Source organism: Strix uralensis, chromosome 2 (genome assembly GCF_047716275.1).
Source record: "Strix uralensis isolate ZFMK-TIS-50842 chromosome 2, bStrUra1, whole genome shotgun sequence".
NCBI classification, from domain to species: domain Eukaryota; kingdom Metazoa; phylum Chordata; class Aves; order Strigiformes; family Strigidae; genus Strix; species Strix uralensis.
The window spans coordinates 17,700,408-17,724,270 of record NC_133973.1 but is presented as its reverse complement, the minus strand read 5'-3'; the positions used below and the strand labels follow the sequence as shown (position 1 = coordinate 17,724,270).

General features: G+C 59.8%; 1 long non-coding RNA gene across 1 annotated transcript; it reads left to right on the top strand.

Annotated features, from left to right (window-relative positions):
* The first annotated feature begins 10,117 nt into the window (after positions 1–10,117).
* LOC141940096 (uncharacterized) lies at positions 10,118–10,876 on the top strand. The gene is made up of 3 exons (XR_012627872.1): positions 10,118–10,171; positions 10,258–10,415; positions 10,787–10,876. It is a non-coding gene; the product is annotated as an uncharacterized LOC141940096 (long non-coding RNA).
* The last annotated feature ends 12,987 nt before the right edge of the window (positions 10,877–23,863 follow it).

The window sequence follows — 23,863 nt, the reverse complement described above, 5'->3', positions numbered from 1 at the left end:
GTGCCAGTACCAGTCACCACCACCAGCAGAGCAGCTGGGCCAGGGGGACAGGCAGTGCCAGTACTAGTTGCCTCCACTAGCACAGCAGCTGGGCCAGAGTGACAGGCAGTGCCAGTAGCAGTCACCTCCACCAGCACAGCAGCTGTGCCAGGGGCACAGACAGTACCAGTAGCAGTCGCCTCCACTAGCACAGCAGCTGGGCCAGAGGGACAGGCAGTGCCAGTACGAGTCACCTCCACTAGCACAGCAGCTGGGACAGAAGGACAGCCAGTGCCAATACCAGTCACCTCCACTAGCATAGGAGCTGGGCCAGGGGGACAGGCAGTGGCAGTACCAGTCACCTCCAGCAGCACAGCGGCTGGGCCAGAGTGACAGGCAGTACCAGTACCAGTCGCCACTACTAGCACTGCAGCTGGGCCAGAGGGACAGGCAGTGCCAGTACCAGTCACCTCCACCAGCAGAGCAGCTGGGCCAGGGGGACAGGCAGTGCCAATACCAGTCGCCTCCACTAGCACAGCAGCTGGGCCAGAGTGACAGGCAGTGCCAGTACCAGTCACCTCCACCAGCACAGCAGCTGGGCCAGGGGGACAGGCAGTACCAGTAGCAGTCGCCTCCACTAGCACAGCAGCTGGGCCAGAGGGACAGGCAGTGCCAGTACCAGTCACCTCCACTAGCACAGCAGCTGGGCCAGGGGGACAGGCAGTACCAATACCAGTCGCCTCCACCAGCACAGCAGCTGGGCCAGAGGGACAGGCAGTGCCAGTAGCAGTCACCTCTACTAGCACTGCAGCTGGGCCAGAGTGACAGGCAGTGGCAGTACCAGTCACCTCCACCAGCACAGCAGCTGGGCCAGAGGGACAGGCAGTGCCAGAACCAGTCACCACCACCAGCAGAGCAGCTGGGCCAGGGGGACAGGCAGTGCCAATACCAGTCGCCTCCACTAGCACAGCAGCTGGGCAAGGGGGACAGGCAGTGCCAGTACTAGTTGCCACCACAAGCACAGCAGCTGGGCCAGAGGGACAGGCAGTGCCAGTACCAGTCACCACCACTAGAAAAGCAGCTGGGCCAGGGGGACAGGCAGTGCCAATACCAGTCACCTCCACTAGCACAGCAGCTGGGACAGGGGGACAGGCAGTTCCAGTAGCAGTCACCTCTACTAGCACTGCAGCTGGGCCAGAGTGACAGGCAGTGGCAGTACCAGTCACCTCCACCAGCACAGCAGCTGGGCCAGAGGGACAGGCAGTGCCAGTACCAGTCACCTCCACTAGCACAGTGGCTGGGACAGAGTGACAGGCAGTGCCAGTACCAGTCGCCACTACTAGCACTGCAGCTGGACCAGAGGGACAGGCAGTGCCAATACCAGTCACCTCCACTAGCACAGCAGCTGGGCCAGGGGGACAGGCAGTGCCAGTAGCAGTTGCCTCCACTAGCACAGCAGCTGGGCAAGAGGGACAGGCAGTGCCAGTACTAGTTGCCACCACCAGCACAGCAGCTGGGCCAGAGGGACAGGCAGTGCCAGTACGAGTCACCACCACTAGAAGAGCAGCTGGGCCAGGGGGACAGGCAGTGCCAATACCAGTCGCCTCCACTAGCACAGCAGCTGGGCAAGGGGGACAGGCAGTGGCAGTACCAGTCACCTCCACCAGCAGAGCAGCTGGGCCAGGGGGACAGGCAGTGCCAATACCAGTCGCATCCACTAGCACAGCAGCTGGGCAAGGGGGACAGGCAGTGCCAATACCAGTCGCCACTACTAGCACTGCAGCTGGGCCAGAGTGACAGGCAGTGGCAGTACCAGTCACCTCCACTAGCACAGCAGCTGGGACAGGGGGACAGGCAGTGCCAGTACCAGTCACCTCCACCAGCACAGCAGCTGGGCCAGAGGGACAGGCAGTGCCAGTACCAGTCACCACCACCAGCAGAGCAGCTGGGCCATGGGGACAGGCAGTGCCAATACCAGTCGCCTCCACTAGCACAGCAGCTGGGCCAGAGTGACAGGCAGTGCCAGTAGCAGTCACCTCCACCAGCACAGCAGCTGGGCCAGGGGGACAGGCAGTACCAGTAGCAGTCGCCTCCACTAGCACAGCAGCTGGGCCAGAGGGACAGGCAGTGCCAGTACCAGTCACCTCCACTAGCACAGCAGCTGGGCAAGGGGGACAGGCAGTGCCAGTACCAGTCGCCACTACTAGCACAGCAGCTGGGACAGAGGGACAGCCAGTGCCAGTACCAGTCACCTCCACCAGCACAGCAGCTGGGCCAGAGGGACAGGCAGTGCCAGTACCAGTCACCTCTTCTAGCACTGCAGCTGGGCCAGAGTGACAGGCAGTGGCAGTACGAGTCACCTCCACTAGCACAGCAGCTGGGCCAGAGGGACAGGCAGTGCCAGAACCAGTCACCACCACCAGCAGAGCAGCTGGGCCAGGGGGACAGGCAGTGCCAATACCAGTCGCCTCCACTAGCACAGCAGCTGGGCAAGGGGGACAGGCAGTGGCAGTACCAGTCACCTCCACCAGCAGAGCAGCTGGGCCGGGGGACAGGCAGTGCCAATACCAGTCGCCTCCACTAGCACAGCATCTGGGCAAGGGGGACAGGCAGTGCCAATACCAGTCGCCACTACTAGCACTGCAGCTGGGCCAGAGTGACAGGCAGTGGCAGTACCAGTCACCTCCACCAGCACAGGAGCTGGGCCAGAGGGACAGGCAGTGCCAGTACCAGTCACCTCCACTAGCACAGTGGCTGGGCCAGAGTGACAGGCAGTGCCAGTACCAGTCGCCACTACTAGCACTGCAGCTGGGCCAGAGGGACAGGCAGTGCCAATACCAGTCACCTCCACTAGCACAGCAGCTGGGCCAGGGGGACCGGCAGTGCCAGTACCAGTCACCTCCACCAGCACAGCAGCTGTGCCAGAGGGACAGGCAGTGCCAGTAGCAGTCGCCCCCACCAGCACAACAGCTGGGCCAGAGTGACAGGCAGTGCCAGTACCAGTCACCTCCACCAGCACAGCAGCTGGGCCAGGGGGACAGGCAGTGCCAGTACCAGTCACCTCTACTAGCACTGCAGCTGGGCCAGAGTGACAGGCAGTGGCAGTACCAGTCACCTCCACCAGCACAGCAGCTGGGCCAGAGGGACAGGCAGTGCCAATACCAGTCACCTCCACTAGCACAGCAGCTGGGCCAGGGGGACCGGCAGTGCCAGTACCAGTCACCTCCACTATCACAGTGGCTGGGCCAGAGTGACAGGCAGTGCCAGTACCAGTCACCTCCACCAGCACAGCAGCTGGGCCAGAGGGACAAGCAGTGCCAGTACCAGTCACTTCCACCAGCACAGCAGCTGGGCCAGAGTGACAGGCAGTACCAGTACCAGTCGCCTCCACTAACACAGCAGCTGGGCCAGGGGGACAGGCAGTGCCAGTACCAGTCACCTCCACCAGCACAGCAGCTGGGCCAGAGGGACAGGCAGTGCCAGTACCAGTCACCTCCACTAGCACAGCAGCTGGGCCAGAGGGACAGGCAGTGCCAGTACCAGTCACCTCCACCAGCACAGCAGCTGGGCCAGAGGGACAGGCAGTGCCAGTACCAGTCACCTCCACCAGCACAGCAGCTGGGCCAGAGGGACAGGCAGTGCCAGTACCAATCGCCTCCACTAGCACAGCAGCTGGGCCAGAGGGACAGGCAGTGCCAGTACCAGTCGCCTCCACTAGCACAGCAGCTGGGCCAGAGGGACAAACACTGCCAATATGATTCGCCCCGATACAGAAAACCAAATATACCAAAAAATCCCCTCGCAGTGTACAGGGTGATGATGAACCAGGCCCATCACGAGAACAGGAGGAAGAGCCGGAGGTAACCATCCGATCTCTATCCCTGAGTGAGTTGCGAGATATGCGGAAGGATTTCAGCTGCCTTCCAGGCGAGCAAATTTGAACCTGTCTGCTCCGATGCTGGCATCGTGGAGCTGGTGTTTTGGAATTGGAGGGGAGAGAGGCCAAGCAGCTGGGATCTTTAGCCAGGGAGGCTGGTATTGACAAGGCAATAGGGATACAGGCTCATACCCTCAGCCTTTGGAGGCGACTCCTGCTCAGTGTAAGGGAGAGGTACCCCTACAAGGATGATGTTCTATGTCGGTTAGGCAAGGGGACCAACATGGAGAAAGGCATTCAGAACCTCAGGGAATTGGCTGTGTTTGACATGGTTTATGGTGATCTGAATGATGAGCGGTCACCCACGGATCCAGATCAGGCCCCTTGCACACAGCTGATGTGGCGGAAGTTCCTGCAAAGTGCACCAGAGGCACATTCCAAAGCACTAGCAGTAGCGTCCTGGTGGCAAGACACCCAGACTGAAACAGTGGACGAAGTGATTGGCCAGCTCCAGCAATATGAGGGAAATCTCCCTTCCTCCCAACATGCCTGGGTTTCAGCTGTAAGGGAACTGTCTCAGAGGCTCCAGAAAGTGGAAGAGGACATGTCCTACATTCCACCTGCACGGGCCGATGTCTCAGCCATTAGAAGCAGGCGTTTCCCCACCCAAGAGAAGGGCAGTGGAAGGTACACACCACAGGGCACCCTGTGGTTCTTCCTCCGCGACCATGGGGAAAACACGAGGAGGTGGGATGGACAGCCCACTCTCGCCCTAGCTGCACGAGTACAGCAGCTGAAAGGGAAGACCACCATGAAAGGGGAGTCTTCCAAGAGAGACGCAGCTCCAGTGTCCAGTCGGAAATCCCCCAGACAGAATAGAATGGCCAACATTATGTCTGACCGTCTTGAGGGGACAAGTGAGTCATTCTTGCAGGAGTCACTCTTACAACAAGTGAGTGATGGTGAGCAGGATTAGAGGGGCCCTGCCTCCAGCCAGGTGGAGGAAAGGGATAATTGGATTTACTGGACGGTGTGGATCCGATGGCCTGGCACATCAGACCCACGAGAATATAAGGCCTTGGTAGATACTGGTGCACAGTGCACCCTGATGCCATACAGTGGGGTTGAACCCATCTGTATCTCCGGAGTGACAGGGGGGTCCCAACAGCTGACCCTATTAGAAGCTGAAGTAAGCTTAACTGGGAAGGACTGGCGTAAGCACCCCATTGTGACTGGCCCAGATGCCCCGTGCATCCTAGGTATAGATTACCTCAGGAGAGGGTAATTTAAAGACCCAAGAGAGTACTGGTGAGCCTTTGGTATAGCTGCCCTGGAGGAGGTTGAGCAATTGTCTCCCTTACCCGGCCTCTCAGAAGATCCCTCAGTGGTGTGGGATTGCTCAGTTGGTAAACGCGTGGTGTGGGGTCGCTCTCCTCACTGCTGTATCGCTATATCCCTTGTTCTGTTTATTGTTATTACTGTTATTGCTGTTGTTATCGTTCTTGTTGTTGTTTGGTTTGTTGTTGTTGCATTGTTGTATTAAACGTCTCGTTATCGCAACCCCGGGGTTTGTATTTCACTCGCTGCCCCGTTCCGGTCGGAGGGTGGGGGAGGGGCAGTGGCAATGTGGTCTCGGGTCCCGGCAGGGCCTAAACCACCACACAAGGGCAGGTGGGGGGCAGGGCTCTGCCCGGGGGCACCCCAAGGCGGCCACCTCCGGCTCACTGCCTGTCTCTCTTCTCCACAGACGTGGCACCACCCTGCGCCCACAGCTCCGCCTGGCCCTGGACCAGCTGTGGGTGCTGAGCAGCGGGAAGGAGACAGCGGGGGACATCAAAGCGGAGGAGGAGGAGGAAGGCAGCGATGAGGACGGGACCTCCATCCTCCTCATCTGGCCCAGCGGCACCTGTGTTGCCACTTTCGGGTGAGTCGTGGTGCCACGTCCCACGGCTGGGCAGGAGAGGGTCCCAACCATGCCCACGCCACCCTGTGAATGGCCTCTGCCCTCCATGCAGAGCCTGGGCAGGGAGGGATGGGGATGCGTTCCCACATCCTGCATCCCCTGGTCACCTTTTGGTCCCCAGAAGGGAAGGGCAGGAGCAGCTGCTCTGGCAGCAACGAGGGAGCCAGGGCTTGGGCAGCACCCCTGTCCTGCCCCACGGGGCCTCGTGCTGCCCCTCAGCCCTTCCCAAGGGGCAAGGCTGTGCAGGGGCCCAGGGGCTGGGGGGCAGCGGGGCCTGATGCTGGTTCTCCTCTCTTTCTGCAGCTCCCGGGCACTGAAGCAGCTGTGGCTGGGCAAGCTGCTGGGGTAAGCTAGGGGGGTGCTTCAGGCGCGGCCGGATGGGGGAACACAGCTCCCCAGGTGGGGAGAGCTGCCGCTGCGGCTGTGGGCAGCTCTCGGGCAGAGCTGCCTGACAAGGGAAAAGAGGTGGCTTGGGGCTCAGCCAGCTTTCTCCCTGTCCTTTCCTGGTGACAGGACACCCGAAGGAGCCACGGGAGCCCGAGTGACCAACGTCCCGTCCATCAAACTCCTGCAGAAGGAGCTGAGCCGACGCCATGGAGTGAGTGTCTCTCTAGTCTGGCCGCTGTCCCCGAGCACTGGCCCTCCAGCCGAGCAGCAGAGGCATCGCTGCTCACCTCCTTCCACTCTTTCTCTCCTGCCCAGTGGAGGACATTCAGCGCCAGGAGCCTGGAGAGGCTGATGGAGGGCCAGACAGAGGTGAGAACGGCTGCCTTTCACCCACCTCTGGCTGTGCCGGGGTGCCAGGGCTGTGCGGCGAGTGGGGTGAGCCTGTGCAGGAGGGAGGGAGGGTCCCGCGGTGCCAGCCTGGGTGCACAGAGGGTTGGGGAGCTACCAGGAACGCCGCATGTCCTTGCTGGTGGTGCTGGGAGGAAACCTGCCACGTGAGGTAGAGAGCGTGGGAGGGCAGAGGGTCCCCGCTCTGCCGCCCTCAGGCTGCTGGTGCCGGGTGGCCGCTTGCTGGTGGCCCTTTCTGCCGCGGGGATGCTCTCTAAGTGCAGCCTGCTTCTTGCAGGCTGACCCCAAGCAAGGGCCTCCAACAGCCCCGTCTACCAGTGGAGGCGGACTTTGCCACTCACCAGGTAAGTTTGGGAACGAAGGGCAGGGAGGGCCTTCTTTTCTCCTGGACCGGCACGTCTGCACAACTGAGGATGCTGTTGCTGCTGCCCTTTGGCCAGAGGAAATCGGTGCCCATCACACTGCAGCAGGAGAGAGCTGAGTGCTCGGGACCCTTCGACAGTGCTGAGCACTCGAGGTGCTGCCTGCCTGAGCTCTGTCCCCAGAGCCGGGCAGATGGGTCCCTGCTCCTCGGCCAGAGCCGGGAGGAGCCGTGCTCCCTTGTTCCCTGAGTGTCACCCCGCAGGTCGGGCACCCCAAGGGAGGACGGACGTCACCCGGACGAGCAAGGACACCCGCTGGGCAGCGGCCGCTGGACGTGATTCTGCGGGACAGGGAGCCTCCCTCTGCTGCTGCTCGCAGCCTGGAGGAGGGCAGGGCGAGGGCTGGGCGGGGCTGTCCCGCTGTCCCGCTGGCTCTCAGGAGACTGCGAGCCGGAGCCGCTGAGCCAGAGCCCTGGCTCCAGCTGCCGGCTCCCTGCCCGTCCCGTCCCGTCCCGTCCCGCCGCAGCACTCAGCACCGCGCTGCAGGCAGGGCAGGGCAGGGCAGGGCAGGCTCCGGGAGCGCTGGCCTGGCGGTTCCCACTGACGGGCTCTTGCTCTCTTTCCCTTTGCAGCGGGAGGGAGCGGCGGCGGCAGCAGCAGCAGGAGGAGGAGGGGGCTGCCCTGGCCCTTTGCGCTGCGGCAGAGCCCGGCCGCTGCCCCGGCGCCAGGGCAGGCGGGCTCCGGCTGCAGCAGGGCGCTCTTTGGGCAGCCCCTGGCAGCCCTCTGCGAGGAGGCCGGCACGCTGCCCCGGCCCATCCAGGTAGGCCAGCCTGGACAGGGGAGCCCCAGCCCTCCCTCCGGCTGCTCCAGAGGCAGTGTCCCCAGCGTCTGCGGGGGTGGCTGGGGCACTGGGCTCTTCACCCACGGCCACCGCTTCTGGCGCCAGACCCTTTGCGGGGGCGGGGGGGAGCCCAGCCTGGGGCAGAGCTCTGGCCTCTGCTGTCACTTGTTTCTTCAGCCAAGCAGCTGTCCTCCTGCGTCTCCCGCAGGAGCTCCTGGACATCCTGTACCAGAGAGGACCGTCGACGGAGGGGATATTCCGGAGATCCGACAGGGGGACAGCGCTCCAGAAGCTGAAGGAGGACCTCGACCGCGGCGCAGATGTGGACCTGGCAAACCAGCCTGTCATCCTGCTAGCTGCCATCTTGAAGGTGAGCGCTTCTGCCCTGCAGCTGGAAGAGCTCCTGGCTGGCCTGGAATCTTCAAAGGCTCACCTGAAGCCCTTGGCCTTGCAGGACTTTCTACGCAGCATCCCCGGCAAGCTCCTCGTTGTCGGCGTCTACCAGGACTGGATGCAAGCCATGGAGAGGCCGAGCAAGGAGGCCAGGGTGGAAGCGCTGAAAGTGTAAGTGTGGCCAGCAGCCTGCCTGTTGAGTAGGGAGTGGCAGAGTCCTGGGACTTGCCTGAAAAGGGACGGGCTCCTTAGAAGGTTGCATTTTCTGGCAGCTTGCATTTGCTGGGCTGGGGTTGCATTTCGGGGGGAAAGGGCGTGGGCAGGGAGCCTTCCCTTGCGTGGGCTTGGGTGAAACCAGGAGCTGGGAAGCAACAGTGTGTTTTCCTCCTGATCGCTGCCTGAGAGCACCTGGAAAGTGGCGCAGCACAGGCACTGGCTCCCGCCTGCCTTGTGCAAGCTTCAGGGACAGCTGTGGGCAGCATCTGCTTCCTTAACGTTGTGTTCCTGCTCCCTCAGGGTGGCCGAGAAGTTGCCTGCAGCCCATCTCCTCCTCCTCCAGCGGCTGCTCTCCCTGCTGCAGAACATTGGCCACCACGTGTCCACCAGCAGAATGACCTCCAGCAACCTGGCCATCTGCCTGGGGCCAAACCTGCTGGGCCCACCTGACGAGGAGCTGCTCCCCCTCGAGGCCGCGCTGGAGGTGACCGAGAAGGTACGCTGTACTGACCGGCTGGCTGCAGCCTGCCTGGACCCTCAGAGCTTGCTCCTCTCTTGCGCAAATGCCGGTGGAGTGGCTGCCTGGAAGAGCAGCCCCACAGCCACAGCCTTCTGCGCAGAAGCAAGGCTCAGGAGCGGGAAAGGCTGCTTGACGTGTTTTCAGACACCTGCCCTGAAACCAAGGCTTTGATGTGTGCAGGTGAAGCTGCTGGTGGAATTTCTGATTGAAAACGGCAGCGACATCTTTGGGGAGGAGATGGCTGGCCAGACGTCACCTGAGCCCGTGGACAGACCCACAGGTATGAGGAGGGACTGAGGGCTGTCACAGCCTGAGCAGACAGCTGGGGTAGGGCTTCCTGTGGGTTTTGCTTTAGCTGTTGTCCACTTCCAACCAGTCACTTTGCTGCACACGCTTTTGCTTTCCAGAGTTGCCTTTGGAAAAGCAGCACGGCCCTCCAGGCGAAGCAGATGCCGAGCACCAGGCAAAAGCCTGCCTGGATGCACCAGCCTCTCTGCTCATCCTCCAGAGAGCAGCGGGGGGAGAGGCGGTGGTGGGAGCAGAAAGGGCGGAGGTATGGCAGCTCCACAAGCGCTGCAACAATGTGTCTTAGGCAGGAGCAGGGCAGTTGCTGTTGAGTCCAAGTAGCTGCTGTGCCTCTTCCTGGCGTTCAGTCTCTTGTGGCTTTGCATTTTATTTTTCCCCCCATGGAATGATACGCTGTCAGTAAAACTGGAAAGGTCTTTTCTCCTATGCCTTAGGCATGTGCTTAATCAGAGGAAATACCTACAAAACGCCACAGAAAGATAGATTTCAAAAGCAAAGCCTCCCACCACAGAAGGTTGTCTTGCACCAAATGGACATCCGCAGAGCTCTGTCTTGGGAGGGCAGAAGAAATGCTGGCAGAAGGAAGTGGGCAAGCCTTTCCTTGCCTGGCAGGGGATCGCAGGCTCTCTGCTGAATGGCCCCCACAGATGGACTGTCCCCCACCCATGTGAACACTGTGTTCCAGAGCGAGAACCTTGGAAGAAAGGGCTGACTCAAACCAGCCAAAGAGATCTCCTCTGTAGAGCTAAGGCAGCAACGTGCCAAGCAGTTGCTTACTACTTCAGGGCATCCCTTGCCACCTGCTAATGACGACCTTTCTGTTTTAGGCACCCGTTGCTTTGTCTCCAGCCACCACTGAGACCGTGGTAGAATCCCTGGGATGCGCAGAAGAACTGAAGAGCCTCTCGGAGCACAGAAGGTAAAACGAGTCAGCTTTGGTTAAATCAAGAACTGATTCCAGTTGATCCTGGCTTTCCCTGTCTAACCATGCTGTGGGATGGAAAGGTTTGCAGGCTCCTGCCAGGAAGACGACGGCCAAAGGAAACGAAAGAGAGAAGAGACCTGGGCAGAGGAGAGGCCATGCCACGAAGCAAAGAAGAGAAGAGAGGAAAAGAAGGGGACAGAAGAAAAGCAGGGAGGTGCGAAAGATCAGGAAGCCCCAGGTGTGTACCAGGCTTTGCTGCCTATCTTTGCCAACTCTCCACCCTGCTCTAAGTCAGTCCAACTGACTGGCAAGGGACGGCGAGGGATGGTGCTATGCAGGGTTTGGAAATAACCCCGTGGCAGCTCCCCAGGGGAGCCCTGCTGTGTGGCACAGGGGCACTGTGCACCTCTGCACGTGCACAGCTCTCTAAGGGCATTACCTTAGAGGGGATAAGGTGCCAGAGCCACCCCGGAGCTAAGGCCAGCAGTAGCTCTCTTCTGGGATATCAACAATTCCTTGTCAACTGTGTTTCCCAAAGAAAGGGGAACCAAGCCATGCCTGTTCCTGCCTTTGTGGCTTTACCAGTGCTTTCTGGCTCTGTCGTTGTAGGTGCTGATTTCTTGTTACTGGTTGAACCCCTGTGACTCCTGGGCTCCTGCACTGGATGTCCACAATAAAAGGACATTTTCTCCCTTCTGACTGTGTGTGCCATACGATATTCTGGACTAGGTAGAAGTTGTTTTGGGATGAATCCTAGTGGAGGAGTTTGGGATCATCATCCCTTGCGCCAGAATCCTTTCCAGCAGGCATCGGGCCTGAGTTCAGGTGCTTGAGGAGTCAAACGAAGCACAGAATCCCATAGAACAGCTGAGGCTGGGAGGGACCTGTGAAGGTCCTCTGGTCCAACCTGCCTGCTCAAGCAGGGTCACCTAGACCCGCTTGCCCAGGACTGTGGACTAATGGGCACCTTCCCTTGTCACACAGAGCATCTCATGCGCTGGAAAAGGGATGCTCTGGAGAGTTTCTGGCAAATCTCTGGAGAAGAGCTTCTCCCCGCCCCTCTACCAGGGGCTTTTTCAGCTCTGGTGCCCTTCCCAAGGACAGCCCCACCAGGTGGGTGCAGTCAGCACTGCAGGAAAGAACAGGCCGCAGCCGCCACAGTCAGCACTGCAGGAAAGCTGGGACCCCGGGGACCCTCCCAGGCTCTCCAAGCCCAGCCTAGCCCAGTCCAGACAGTGTCCAGAAGAGTGGTCTTATATCCCTTTTCCCAACGTGCTGAACTTCCCTTAAAGCATTAACCACCGGGCTGAAGTGCTAAGGCTTGGACAATAGGCCCAAGCCAGAGTTGACCTATAGATGAATCCTGTATATTTTGTAACTGATAACCGTTGTGCTAGTAGGTATTGTACTAGGTTATAACAAACCGCCTATACTGATGTAAAAAGTGCTAAAGTGTTGAAGTATTGAAGCCTGAACCACAGGCCCCGAGCCAAAGCTGCTAACTTAGTATGTAGTCATTAACGAAATATGTATGCTCATTAATGAAAGATGTAGCTTAGATATCATAGACTCCTGACTGATGATGAATGTAATGAAAACATGTCTATCCTGAATGTATGTATCTTCTTTTTTGCGTACAGGTAAGTTAACAAGGCCATGAAGCCAGCTGTCCGGCCTTGGGACCAGACGTGTGGCCTTGTTCTAAAAAGAACATAAATAAATTAGATAAGCAGGGAAACTCCCTTAGCTTCTCCCTTGAGCCCTGGCCAGGCTCCGGGGGAATCTAATGTGAGAGTGAAACCAGATGTTCCGCTCAAAACAAAGGTGCCAGTTATTCTGGCTTGCTGATTTGGGGGTATATAAGGCGGGACCCGCTCACAGCGACTTTGGAAGCCTCACCTACGGGTGGACGCACCGCGTAGGGTTTCCCACTTGCCGGGAAAGGCTCTCCAAATCCTCGCTGTAACCGGGGCTCCCCGGCGACTGCGGATCTGGATGATGGTAACATATGCAAGTGGTGATGGATCTTTCTTAATCACTATTCTCTCTCTCGTGTAGTAACGATTTGATGCATTACCCTGTATTTTCCTGTTTGTTTAAGTGCACTATTCTGTCTTTTCTTGTTGTATGTTTTCTGTATTATTCTGTTACATGATTTAGCTATTTCCAGTAAAATACGCCTGCTCTTTTCACTCTGGTGTCTGAGTTTGATTGGTATCCCTAATCAGCAAAACACGGGCCCACAATCTTTCTTGTTGGAGTGTAAAATAGCCAAAAGATGCCGATTTCCTGCATTTTTCCTGAAAAGGGCAGGTTTTTATCTCTCTTCGTCGCTTCTATTTTAACCAAGGCATTGCACAGTATCAACAGTTACACCAGACACACGACATCCAAAGCTGACTATGGATCCCCTTTTTGCCATGAGAAGGGACTTTCGCACAAACGTGTCCCTGGCTGTGCTGGCTGCTCGGTGGGTGAAGGTCGTGGCTCACAGTGGAGCCTGTCTTTCGCCACGATGGTCATTTCCAGGGAGAGCAGCTTGTTGTATTGACCAGGACCCTACAGGGAGAACAGAAGGGCAGGGATGCAGACGCAACATTTGCCACAAGTCCAGCGGAGCAGGTTGCTCCAACGCAGCCCACTGTGACTTTCTGTGCTGCTGGACCTGTGGGGATGGTCAGGGGACAAAGGGTTAAACCTGAGTTACCTGCATGAAGCACAGCTGTCGCTAGCCTCGGTGCAAGCTGACCCAGGAGCTGGTCCTGAAACCCCCCAATCCAGGGCACGGAAAGCTTTGAACAGCTGTGACTGTTCTGGAACAGACTGTGCCATGTGCATCCATTTCTATTAACAACTCTTCTCCTGCAGCGGAAAAGGAGTTTGAGATCTTGCTCATGGCTACAGGAGGACGGTGGTGGCCTCGGATGGTGCGTGAGGCTCGGGGCTTGCCTTGCCTATGACCAGCTATGCCCCCAGAGTGACAGAGGAAAGGCTTTCCCTGGGGAAGAGCCATCAGAGCGCATTGGAAATGGAGGAAAGCTTCACTACGGTTTTGCTTGTAGGTGGAAAGTTGTGGATCAGAGAGGAATTCTACATCTTCCATAGCGTAACGCAGGCAACTGGCTGTACAGCAATATATTTTTTTTTTTTTGTTTAATATTTCCTGGAAGAGTCTTATGCTGGTACCGAGTAAGGCAGAGTGTCAGACAAAGTAGCTCATTGAATGGGCATGATACAGGGAAATTTACTTGGCTATTAAAAGCCTCATTGCTCTAGAAGTTGCATCTTTTTTCTCTAGTCCTTTTTCTTGGAAGGGGGTGGGCGGAGGGGCATGGAGGGTTTATCTTCATACCTCCTAAAACATGCATTGTAGCAGTCAAGATAGAATATGCCTTTCTCCTGTACCTTTTGTTTTTTGAGCGTGATGAATTTAGTCAATAGCCCACTGAGTTCAAGAGACACCTTTGATTTTTATCCTTTGGCTGAACAGCCAGATGCAACCTCCCGTCACTGGTGTTAGCACCGGTAATGCAGATTAATCTGCTCTCTACTAATCTAGGCTAGGTACTATCCAACAGTCTATGCGAGAGTACAGCCCGATACAACGTTGCACGTAAGGTCAGTACTAAGAAGAGGTGTGACATTCAAATGAAAAACGAGAGAGCCTGTGCACCTTTTAATGGCTTGAAGGGATGACAGGGAGAAGCACCATATTTATAATACACACACACACACACACACACAAAAGTGGATCTTCCCCCTCAATTTCTGATCATTCTGTGACAAAGCCCTGCGCGGCATGATGCGCGCCCTGTCCACATTCAGTGATCCGGATGATGGGGCAGAGCACACCCTCAGACAGCTTGCAGAAGGCACATGACTGGGAGGAGAGGCTCCTGCAGCCGAGAGTTGTGTTGCCAACCAGAGGGACCTTGACAGGCTGGAGAAAGGGGCTGCCAGGAGCTTCCTGTCGTTGAAGAAGGGGAAGAGGGAAGAGCAAAGTCCTGGACCTGGGGAGGAACAAGCCCCTGGAGCTGTATGTGCTGGGGGAGACCCAGCTGGAAAGCAGCTGTGCAGAGCCCTGGGGTGATGGTGGACCCGAAGTTGAGCAACTTGGAGCCAGCAAAGTACCCCTGGGGCATTGGGGGCGAACTGCATCCCGGGCTGCAGCAGGCAGACCACTGGCAGCAGGCGGAGGGAGGGGGTGCTTCCCCTCTGCTCTGCCCTGCTCTGGGCTCCCCAGGGCAAGACAGCCAGGGCCATGCTGGAGAGAACCCCCAGCACGAGGCCCCGCCCACTTTCCGTTGGGCTCCCAGCGTCGGCCATTTTGGAGCCAGCAGCCACCAGAGCCGGCAGCACGGGGCTGTGCTGGCACGGAGCAGCTCTGGGAGGAGGCAGGGTCTGGCCGAACAGCGCTTCCCGGCACCGGCACCCTGCTTCCCATCCTCGCTGTGGCCAGCTGGGCCACATCCTTGGTGCAGAGCGAGGGGTCCTCCTGTCCCGGGCAGGATGGGCCAGGCCAACTGCTGCTGGCACTCCAGGTAGGCTCCCCCCGGGGCTCGGGGACGGGCGGGCACGGCCGGGCCCCTCAGCCACAGCCTTTCTCATGCCCACCGCTCTCTGCTCCGCAGGGAGGCTCTCACCGACGCTGAGGCGGTGCTGAGCACGGACGTGTGGCTGACCCGGGGCCACAGGAGGAGCGAGAGACGCCTTCTCCTCCTCCAGGAGGAACTGGTCGTCGCCAAGTTGCGGTAAGACCCTCAGAGCCCCACTGCCTTTCCCCCATCCCTGGCCCTGGCACCAGGCCGGGGACACTCTGGCACCAGCCCCAGGCCCTGGGCCCTTGGTGCTGGATGCACCAATGTCTGTCCCAAGGTGTCCTGGTTCAGCTAGGATAGGGTTAAGTTTCCCCAGCAGTGGGGAGGGAGCTCTAGCCGGGTTATTCAATACCATGCTGACTTCACGTCCGGGCGCCCAAGCGCGGGAAGATTGGTAAACGCGTGGTGTGGGGTCGCTCTCCTCACTGCTGTATCGCTATATCCCTTGTTCTGTTTCTTGTTATTACTGTTATTGTTCTTGTTCTTGCTGTTGTTCGGTTTGTTGCTGTGGCACTGTGGTATTAAACCTCTCCTTACCTCAACCCCGGGGTTTGTATTTCACTCCCTGCCCCGTTCCGGTCGGAGGGTGGGGGAGGGGCAGCGGCAGCGTGGTCTCGGGTCCCGGCGGGGCCTAAACCACCACAGCCTTTTTGGCGCCCAGCATGGGGCACGAGAGGGTTGAGATAAGGACAAAAGGAGAAGGTGTGTTAGAGCAATCTGTTAGGTGCAATTTTTCTGTTTTTATTTGTATTGTTTGATAAGGAACATTTGCAATGCTGGCCAACTTGCTTGCGTGGTGGGGCTGGATTAATCCTTATATCCGCTGTGTGTTCCCAGTGCTGGCGTTTGTTGTCGGTGGAAAATGTGTCAAGGGTTTTATTTTGCTATACTGGCTGCTGACTGCTTATAATGGGCTTGCATCAGTGCTTGTGGGGGTGAACCGGTACCTGTTTGCTGCCTGGGCTTTTGTTAGGGGTCTCACCCCCTCTATGGGTGAGCCAGGGGAAGAGATCCTCTCGGTTTTTCAGAGTTTTAGCTATCCTTGGAGCACCCAGGCCAGTGTGTTTGCGGCACAATGCTTTCTGAATGTCTGCCAGATCTTGTTTTGGGCCATGCGGTATTTCTCCAATGAGAGCAGCACCCGGAAACCTGCCCCGAGGGCAGATAGTTATAAATGGCAAGGTGTGTGGGAAAAGATGGGCAAGTGCCTGAGTCAGTGGTCACCTCCAACGGTTTGGGATTTCACTCCCGAACAAGTGCAGAGTCCTGATAAACTGGTGGAGTATCTGAAAAAGGTCTGTTGCCAATCTGACAAACCCCGGGAGACACAACTCATTGCAATGTGCTGGGGGCTTGCCCATGCTTACCATGTCACCTTTACTACTGTTCACTGCCCTGAAGGGGGAGAAAGGGCTGCAGGATCTGAAAGTGAACATACTGGTACAGCAGCTGGGCCAGGGGGACAGGCACTGCCAGTACCAGTCTCCTCCACTAGCACAGCAGCTGGGCCAAAGTGACAGGCAGTGCCAGTACCAATTGCCTCCACTAGCACAGCAGCTGGGCCAGAGGGACAGGCAGTGGCAGTACCAGTCACCTCCACCAGCAGAGCAGCTGGGCCAGGGGGACAGGCAGTGCCAATACCAGTCGCCTCCACTAGCACAGCAGCTGGGCAAGGGGGACAGGCAGTGCCAGTAGCAGTCGCCACTACTAGCACTGCAGCTAGGCCAGAGTGACAGGCAGTGGCAGTACCAGTCACCTCCACTAGCACAACAGCTGGGACAGGGGGACAGGCAGTGCCAATACCAGTCACCTCCACCAGCACAGCAGCTGGGCCAGAGGGACAGGCAGTGCCAGTACCAGTCACCACCACCAGCAGAGCAGCTGGGCCAGGGGGACAGGCAGTGCCAGTACCAGTCACCTCCACCAGCACAGCAGCTGGGCCAGAGGGACAGGCAGTGCCAGTACGAGTCACCTCCACTAGCACAGCAGCTGGGACAGAAGGACAGCCAGTGCCAATACCAGTCACCTCCACTAGCACAGGAGCTGGGCCAGGGGGACAGGCAGTGGCAGTACCAGTCACCTCCAGCAGCACAGCGGCTGGGCCAGAGTGACAGGCAGTACCAGTACCAGTCGCCTCCACTAGCACAGCAGCTGGGCCAAGGGACAGGCAGTGCCAGTACCAGTCGCCACTACTAGCACTGCAGCTGGGCCAGAGGGACAGGCAGTGCCAGTACCAGTCACCTCCACCAGCACAGCAGCTGGGCCAGGGGGACCGGCAGTGCCAGTACTAGTTGCCTCCACCAGCAGAGCAGCTGGGCCAGGGGGACAGGCAGTGCCAGTAGCAGTCACCTCTACCAGCACTGCAGCTGGGCCAGAGTGACAGGCAGTGGCAGTACCAGTCACCTCCACCAGCACAGCAGCTGGGCCAGAGTGACAGGCAGTGCCAGTACCAGTCACCTCCACCAGCACAGCAGCTGGGCCAGAGGGACAGGCAGTGCCAGTACGAGTCACCTCCACTAGCACAGCAGCTGGGACAGAAGGACAGCCAGTGCCAGTACCAGTCACCTCCACTAGCAGAGCAGCTGGGCCAGGGGGACAGGCAGTGGCAGTACCAGTCACCTCCAGCAGCACAGCGGCTGGGCCAGAGTGACAGGCAGTGCCAGTAGCAGTCACCTCCACCAGCACAGCAGCTGGGCCAGGGGGACAGGCAGTGCCAATACCAGTCACCTCCACTAGCACAGCAGCTGGGCCAGGGGGACAGGCAGTGCCAATACCAGTCACCTCCACCAGCACAGCAGCTGGGCCAGGGGGACAGGCAGTGCCAGTACCAGTCACCACCACCAGCAGAGCAGCTGGGCCAGGGGGACAGGCAGTGCCAGTACTAGTTGCCTCCACTAGCACAGCAGCTGGGCCAGAGTGACAGGCAGTGCCAGTAGCAGTCACCTCCACCAGCACAGCAGCTGTGCCAGGGGCACAGGCAGTACCAGTAGCAGTCACCTCCACTAGCACAGCAGCTGGGCCAGAGGGACAGGCAGTGCCAGTACGAGTCACCTCCACTAGCACAGCAGCTGGGACAGAAGGACAGCCAGTGCCAATACCAGTCACCTCCACTAGCATAGGAGCTGGGCCAGGGGGACAGGCAGTGGCAGTACCAGTCACCTCCAGCAGCACAGCGGCTGGGCCAGAGTGACAGGCAGTACCAGTACCAGTCGCCACTACTAGCACTGCAGCTGGGCCAGAGGGACAGGCAGTGCCAGTACCAGTCACCTCCACCAGCACAGCAGCTGGGCCAGAGGGACAGGCAGTGCCAATACCAGTCACCTCCACCAGCAGAGCAGCTGGGCCAGGGGGACAGGCAGTGCCAATACCAGTCGCCACTACTAGCACTGCAGCTGGGCCAGAGTGACAGGCAGTGGCAGTACCAGTCACCTCCACTAGCACAGCAGCTGGGACAGGGGGACAGGCAGTGCCAGTACCAGTCACCTCCACCAGCACAGCAGCTGGGCCAGAGGGACAGGCAGTGCCAGTACCAGTCACCACCACCAGCAGAGCAGCTGGGCCAGGGGGACAGGCAGTGCCAATACCAGTCGCCTCCACTAGCACAGCAGCTGGGCCAGAGTGACAGGCAGTGCCAGTAGCAGTCACCTCCACTAGCACAGCAGCTGGGCCAGAGGGACAGGCAGTGCCAGTACCAGTCACCTCCACTAGCACAGCAGCTGGGCCAGGGGGACAGGCAGTGCCAGTACCAGTCGCCACTACTAGCACTGCAGCTGGGCCAGAGTGACAGGCAGTGCCAGTACCAGTCACCTCCACCAGCACAGCAGCTGGGTCAGGGGGACAGGCCGTGCCAGTACTAGTTGCCTCCACCAGCACAGCAGCTGGGCCAGAGGGACATGCAGTGCCAGTACCAGTCACCTCCACTAGCACAGCAGCTGGGACAGAGGGACAGCCAGTGCCAGTACCAGTCACCTCCACCAGCACAGCAGCTGGGACAGAGGGACAGCCAGTGCCAGTACCAGTCACATCCACTAGCACAGCATCTGGGCCAGGGGGACAGGCAGTGCCAGTACCAGTCACCTCCACCAGCACAGCAGCTGGGCCAGAGTGACAGGCAGTACCAGTACCAGGCGCCTCCACTAGCACAGCAGCTGGGACAGGGGGACAGCCAGTGCCAGTACCAGTCGCCTCCACCAGCACAGCATCTGGGCCAGGGGGACAGGCAGTGCCAGTACCAGTCACCTCCACCAGCACTGCAGCTGGGCCAGAGTGACAGGCAGTGCCAGTACCAGTCACCTCCACTAGCACAGCAGCTGGGACAGAAGGACAGCCAGTGGCAGTACCAGTCACCTCCACCAGCACAGCAGCTGGGCCAGAGTGACAGGCAGTGCCAGTACCAGTCACCTCCACTAGCACAGCAGCTGGGCAAGGGGGACAGGCAGTGCCAGTACCAGTCGCCACTACTAGCACTGCAGCTGGGCCAGAGTGACAGGCAGTGCCGGTACCAGTCACCTCCACCAGCACAGCAGCTGGGCCAGAGGGACAGCCAGTGCCAGTACCAGTCACCTCCACCAGCACAGCAGCTGGGACAGAGGGACAGGCAGTGCCAGTACCAGTCACCTCCACCAGCACAGCAGCTGGGACAGAGGGACAGCCAGTGCCAGTACCAGTCACCTCCACTAGCACAGCATCTGGGCCAGGGGGACAGGCAGTGCCACTACCAGTCACCTCCACCAGCACAGCAGCTGGGCCAGAGTGACAGGCAGTGCCAGTACCAATTGCCTCCACTAACACAGCAGCTGGGCCAGAGGGACAGGCAGTGCCAGAACCAGTCACCACCACCAGCAGAGCAGCTGGGCCAGGGGGACAGGCAGTGCCAATACCAGTCGCCTCCACTAGCACAGCAGCTGGGCAAGGGGGACAGGCAGTGCCAGTACTAGTTGCCTCCACCAGCACAGCAGCTGGGCCAGAGTGACAGGCAGTGCCAGTACCAGTCACCTCCACTAGCACAGCAGCTGGGCAAGGGGGACAGCCAGTGCCAGTACCAGTCACCTCCACTAGCACAGCAGCTGGGCCAGAGTGACAGGCAGTGCCAGTAGCAGTCACCTCCACCAGCACAGCAGCTGGGCCAGGGGGACAGGCAGTACCAGTAGCAGTCGCCTCCACTAGAACAGCAGCTGGGCCAGAGGGACAGGCAGTGCCAGTACCAGTCGCCTCCACCAGCACAGCAGCTGGGCCAGGGGGACAGGCAGTGCCAGTACCAGTCACCTCCACTAGCACAGCAGCTGGGCCAAGGGACAGGCAGTGCCAGTACCAGTCGCCACTACTAGCACTGCAGCTGGGCCAGAGTGACAGGCAGTGGCAGTACCAGTCACCTCCACCAGCACAGCAGCTGGGCCAAAGTGACAGGCAGTGCCAGTACCAATTGCCTCCACTAACACAGCAGCTGGGCCAGAGGGACAGGCAGTGCCAGAACCAGTCACCACCACCAGCAGAGCAGCTGGGCCAGGGGGACAGGCAGTGCCAATACCAGTCGCCTCCACTAGCACAGCAGCTGGGCCAGGGGGACAGGCAGTGCCAATACCAGTCGCCTCCACTAGCACAGCAGCTGGGCCAGGGGGACAGGCAGTGCCAATACCAGTCGCCTCCACTAGCACAGCAGCTGGACCAGAGGGACAGGCAGTGCCAATACCAGTCACCTCCACTAGCACAGCAGCTGGGACAGGGGGACAGGCAGTGCCAGTAGCAGTCACCTCCACCAGCACAGCAGCTGGGCCAGGGGGACAGGCAGTGCCAGTACCAGTCACCACCACCAGCAGAGCAGCTGGGCCAGGGGGACAGGCAGTGCCAATACCAGTCGCCTCCACTAGCACAGCAGCTGGGCCAGGGGGACAGGTAGTGCCAGTACTAGTTGCCTCCACTAGCACAGCAGCTGGGCCAGAGGGACAGGCAGTGCCAGTACCAGTCACCTCCACCAGCACAGCAGCTGGGCCAGAGGGACAGGCAGTGCCAGTACGAGTCACCTCCACTAGCACAGCAGCTGGGACAGAAGGACAGCCAGTGCCAGTACCAGTCACCTCCACTAGCACAGGAGCTGGGACAGGGGGACAGGCAGTGGCAGTACCAGTCACCTCCAGCAGCACAGCGGCTGGGCCAGAGTGACAGGCAGTGCCAGTAGCAGTCACCTCCACTAGCACAGCATCTGGGCCAGAGGGACAGGCAGTGCCAGTACCAGTCACCTCCACCAGCACAGCAGCTGGTCCAGGGGTCAGGCAGTACCAGTAGCAGTTGCCTCCACTAGAACAGCAGCTGGGCCAGACGGACAGGCAGTGCCAGTACCAGTCACCTCCACCAGCACAGCAGCTGGGCCAGAGTGACAGGCAGTGCCAGTACCAGTCACCTCCACTAGCACAGCAGCTGGGCCAAGGGACAGGCAGTGCCAGTACCAGTCGCCACTACTAGCACTGCAGCTGGGCCAGAGTGACAGGCAGTGGCAGTACCAGTCACCTCCACCAGCACAGCAGCTGGGCCAGAGTGACAGGCAGTACCAGTACCAGTCACCTCCACTAGCACAGCATCTGGGCCAGGGGGACAGGCAATACCAGTACCAGTCGCCTCCACCAGCACAGCAGCTGGGCCAGGGGGACAGGCAGTGCCAGTAGCAGTCACCTCTACTAGCACTGCAGCTGGGCCAAAGTGACAGGCAGTGGCAGTACCAGTCGCCTCCACCAGCACAGCAGCTGGGCCAGGGGGACAAGCAGTGCCAGTACCAGTCGCCTCTACTATCACAGCAGCTGGGACAGAGGGACAGCCAGTGCCAGTACCAGTCACCTCCACCAGCACAGCAGCTGTGCCAGAGGGACAGGCAGTGCCAGTACCAGTCGCCTCCACCAGCACAGCAGCTGGGCCAGGGGGACAGGCAGTGCCAGTAGCAGTCGCCCCCACCAGCACAACAGCTGGGCCAGAGTGACAGGCAGTGGCAGTACCAGTCACCTCCACTAGCACAACAGCTGGGACAGGGGGACAGGCAGTGCCAATACCAGTCACCTCCACCAGCACAGCAGCTGGGCCAGGGGGACAGGCAGTGCCAGTACCAGTCACCACCACCAGCAGAGCAGCTGGGCCAGGGGGACAGGCAGTGCCAGTACCAGTCACCTCCACCAGCACAGCAGCTGGGCCAGAGGGACAGGCAGTGCCAGTACGAGTCACCTCCACTAGCACAGCAGCTGGGACAGAAGGACAGCCAGTGCCAATACCAGTCACCTCCACTAGCACAGGAGCTGGGCCAGGGGGACAGGCAGTGGCAGTACCAGTCACCTCCAGCAGCACAGCGGCTGGGCCAGAGTGACAGGCAGTACCAGTACCAGTCGCCTCCACTAGCACAGCAGCTGGGCCAAGGGACAGGCAGTGCCAGTACCAGTCGCCACTACTAGCACTGCAGCTGGGCCAGAGGGACAGGCAGTGCCAGTACCAGTCACCTCCACCAGCACAGCAGCTGGGCCAGGGGGACCGGCAGTGCCAGTACTAGTTGCCTCCACCAGCAGAGCAGCTGGGCCAGGGGGACAGGCAGTGCCAGTAGCAGTCACCTCTACTAGCACTGCAGCTGGGCCAGAGTGACAGGCAGTGGCAGTACCAGTCACCTCCACCAGCACAGCAGCTGGGCCAGAGTGACAGGCAGTGCCAGTACCAGTCACCTCCACCAGCACAGCAGCTGGGCCAGAGGGACAGGCAGTGCCAGTACGAGTCACCTCCACTAGCACAGCAGCTGGGACAGAAGGACAGCCAGTGCCAGTACCAGTCACCTCCACTAGCAGAGCAGCTGGGCCAGGGGGACAGGCAGTGGCAGTACCAGTCACCTCCAGCAGCACAGCGGCTGGGCCAGAGTGACAGGCAGTGCCAGTAGCAGTCACCTCCACCAGCACAGCAGCTGGGCCAGGGGGACAGGCAGTGCCAATACCAGTCACCTCCACTAGCACAGCAGCTGGGCCAGGGGGACAGGCAGTGCCAATACCAGTCACCTCCACCAGCACAGCAGCTGGGCCAGGGGGACAGGCAGTGCCAGTACCAGTCACCACCACCAGCAGAGCAGCTGGGCCAGGGGGACAGGCAGTGCCAGTACTAGTTGCCTCCACTAGCACAGCAGCTGGGCCAGAGTGACAGGCAGTGCCAGTAGCAGTCACCTCCACCAGCACAGCAGCTGTGCCAGGGGCACAGGCAGTACCAGTAGCAGTCGCCTCCACTAGCACAGCAGCTGGGCCAGAGGGACAGGCAGTGCCAATACCAGTCACCTCCACTAGCATAGGAGCTGGGCCAGGGGGACAGGCAGTGGCAGTACCAGTCACCTCCAGCAGCACAGCGGCTGGGCCAGAGTGACAGGCAGTACCAGTACCAGTCGCCACTACTAGCACTGCAGCTGGGCCAGAGGGACAGGCAGTGCCAGTACCAGTCACCTCCACCAGCACAGCAGCTGGGCCAGAGGGACAGGCAGTGCCAATACCAGTCACCTCCACCAGCAGAGCAGCTGGGCCAGGGGGACAGGCAGTGCCAATACCAGTCGCCACTACTAGCACTGCAGCTGGGCCAGAGTGACAGGCAGTGGCAGTACCAGTCACCTCCACTAGCACAGCAGCTGGGACAGGGGGACAGGCAGTGCCAGTACCAGTCACCTCCACCAGCACAGCAGCTGGGCCAGAGGGACAGGCAGTGCCAGTACCAGTCACCACCACCAGCAGAGCAGCTGGGCCAGGGGGACAGGCAGTGCCAATACCAGTCGCCTCCACTAGCACAGCAGCTGGGCCAGAGGGACAGGCAGTGCCAGTAGCAGTCACCTCCACCAGCACAGCAGCTGGGCCAGGGGGACAGGCAGTACCAGTAGCAGTCGCCTCCACTAGCACAGCAGCTGGGCCAGAGGGACAGGCAGTGCCAGTACCAGTCACCTCCACTAGCACAGCAGCTGGGCCAGGGGGACAGGCAGTGCCAGTACCAGTCGCCACTACTAGCACTGCAGCTGGGCCAGAGTGACAGGCAGTGCCAGTACCAGTCACCTCCACCAGCACAGCAGCTGGGTCAGGGGGACAGGCCGTGCCAGTAC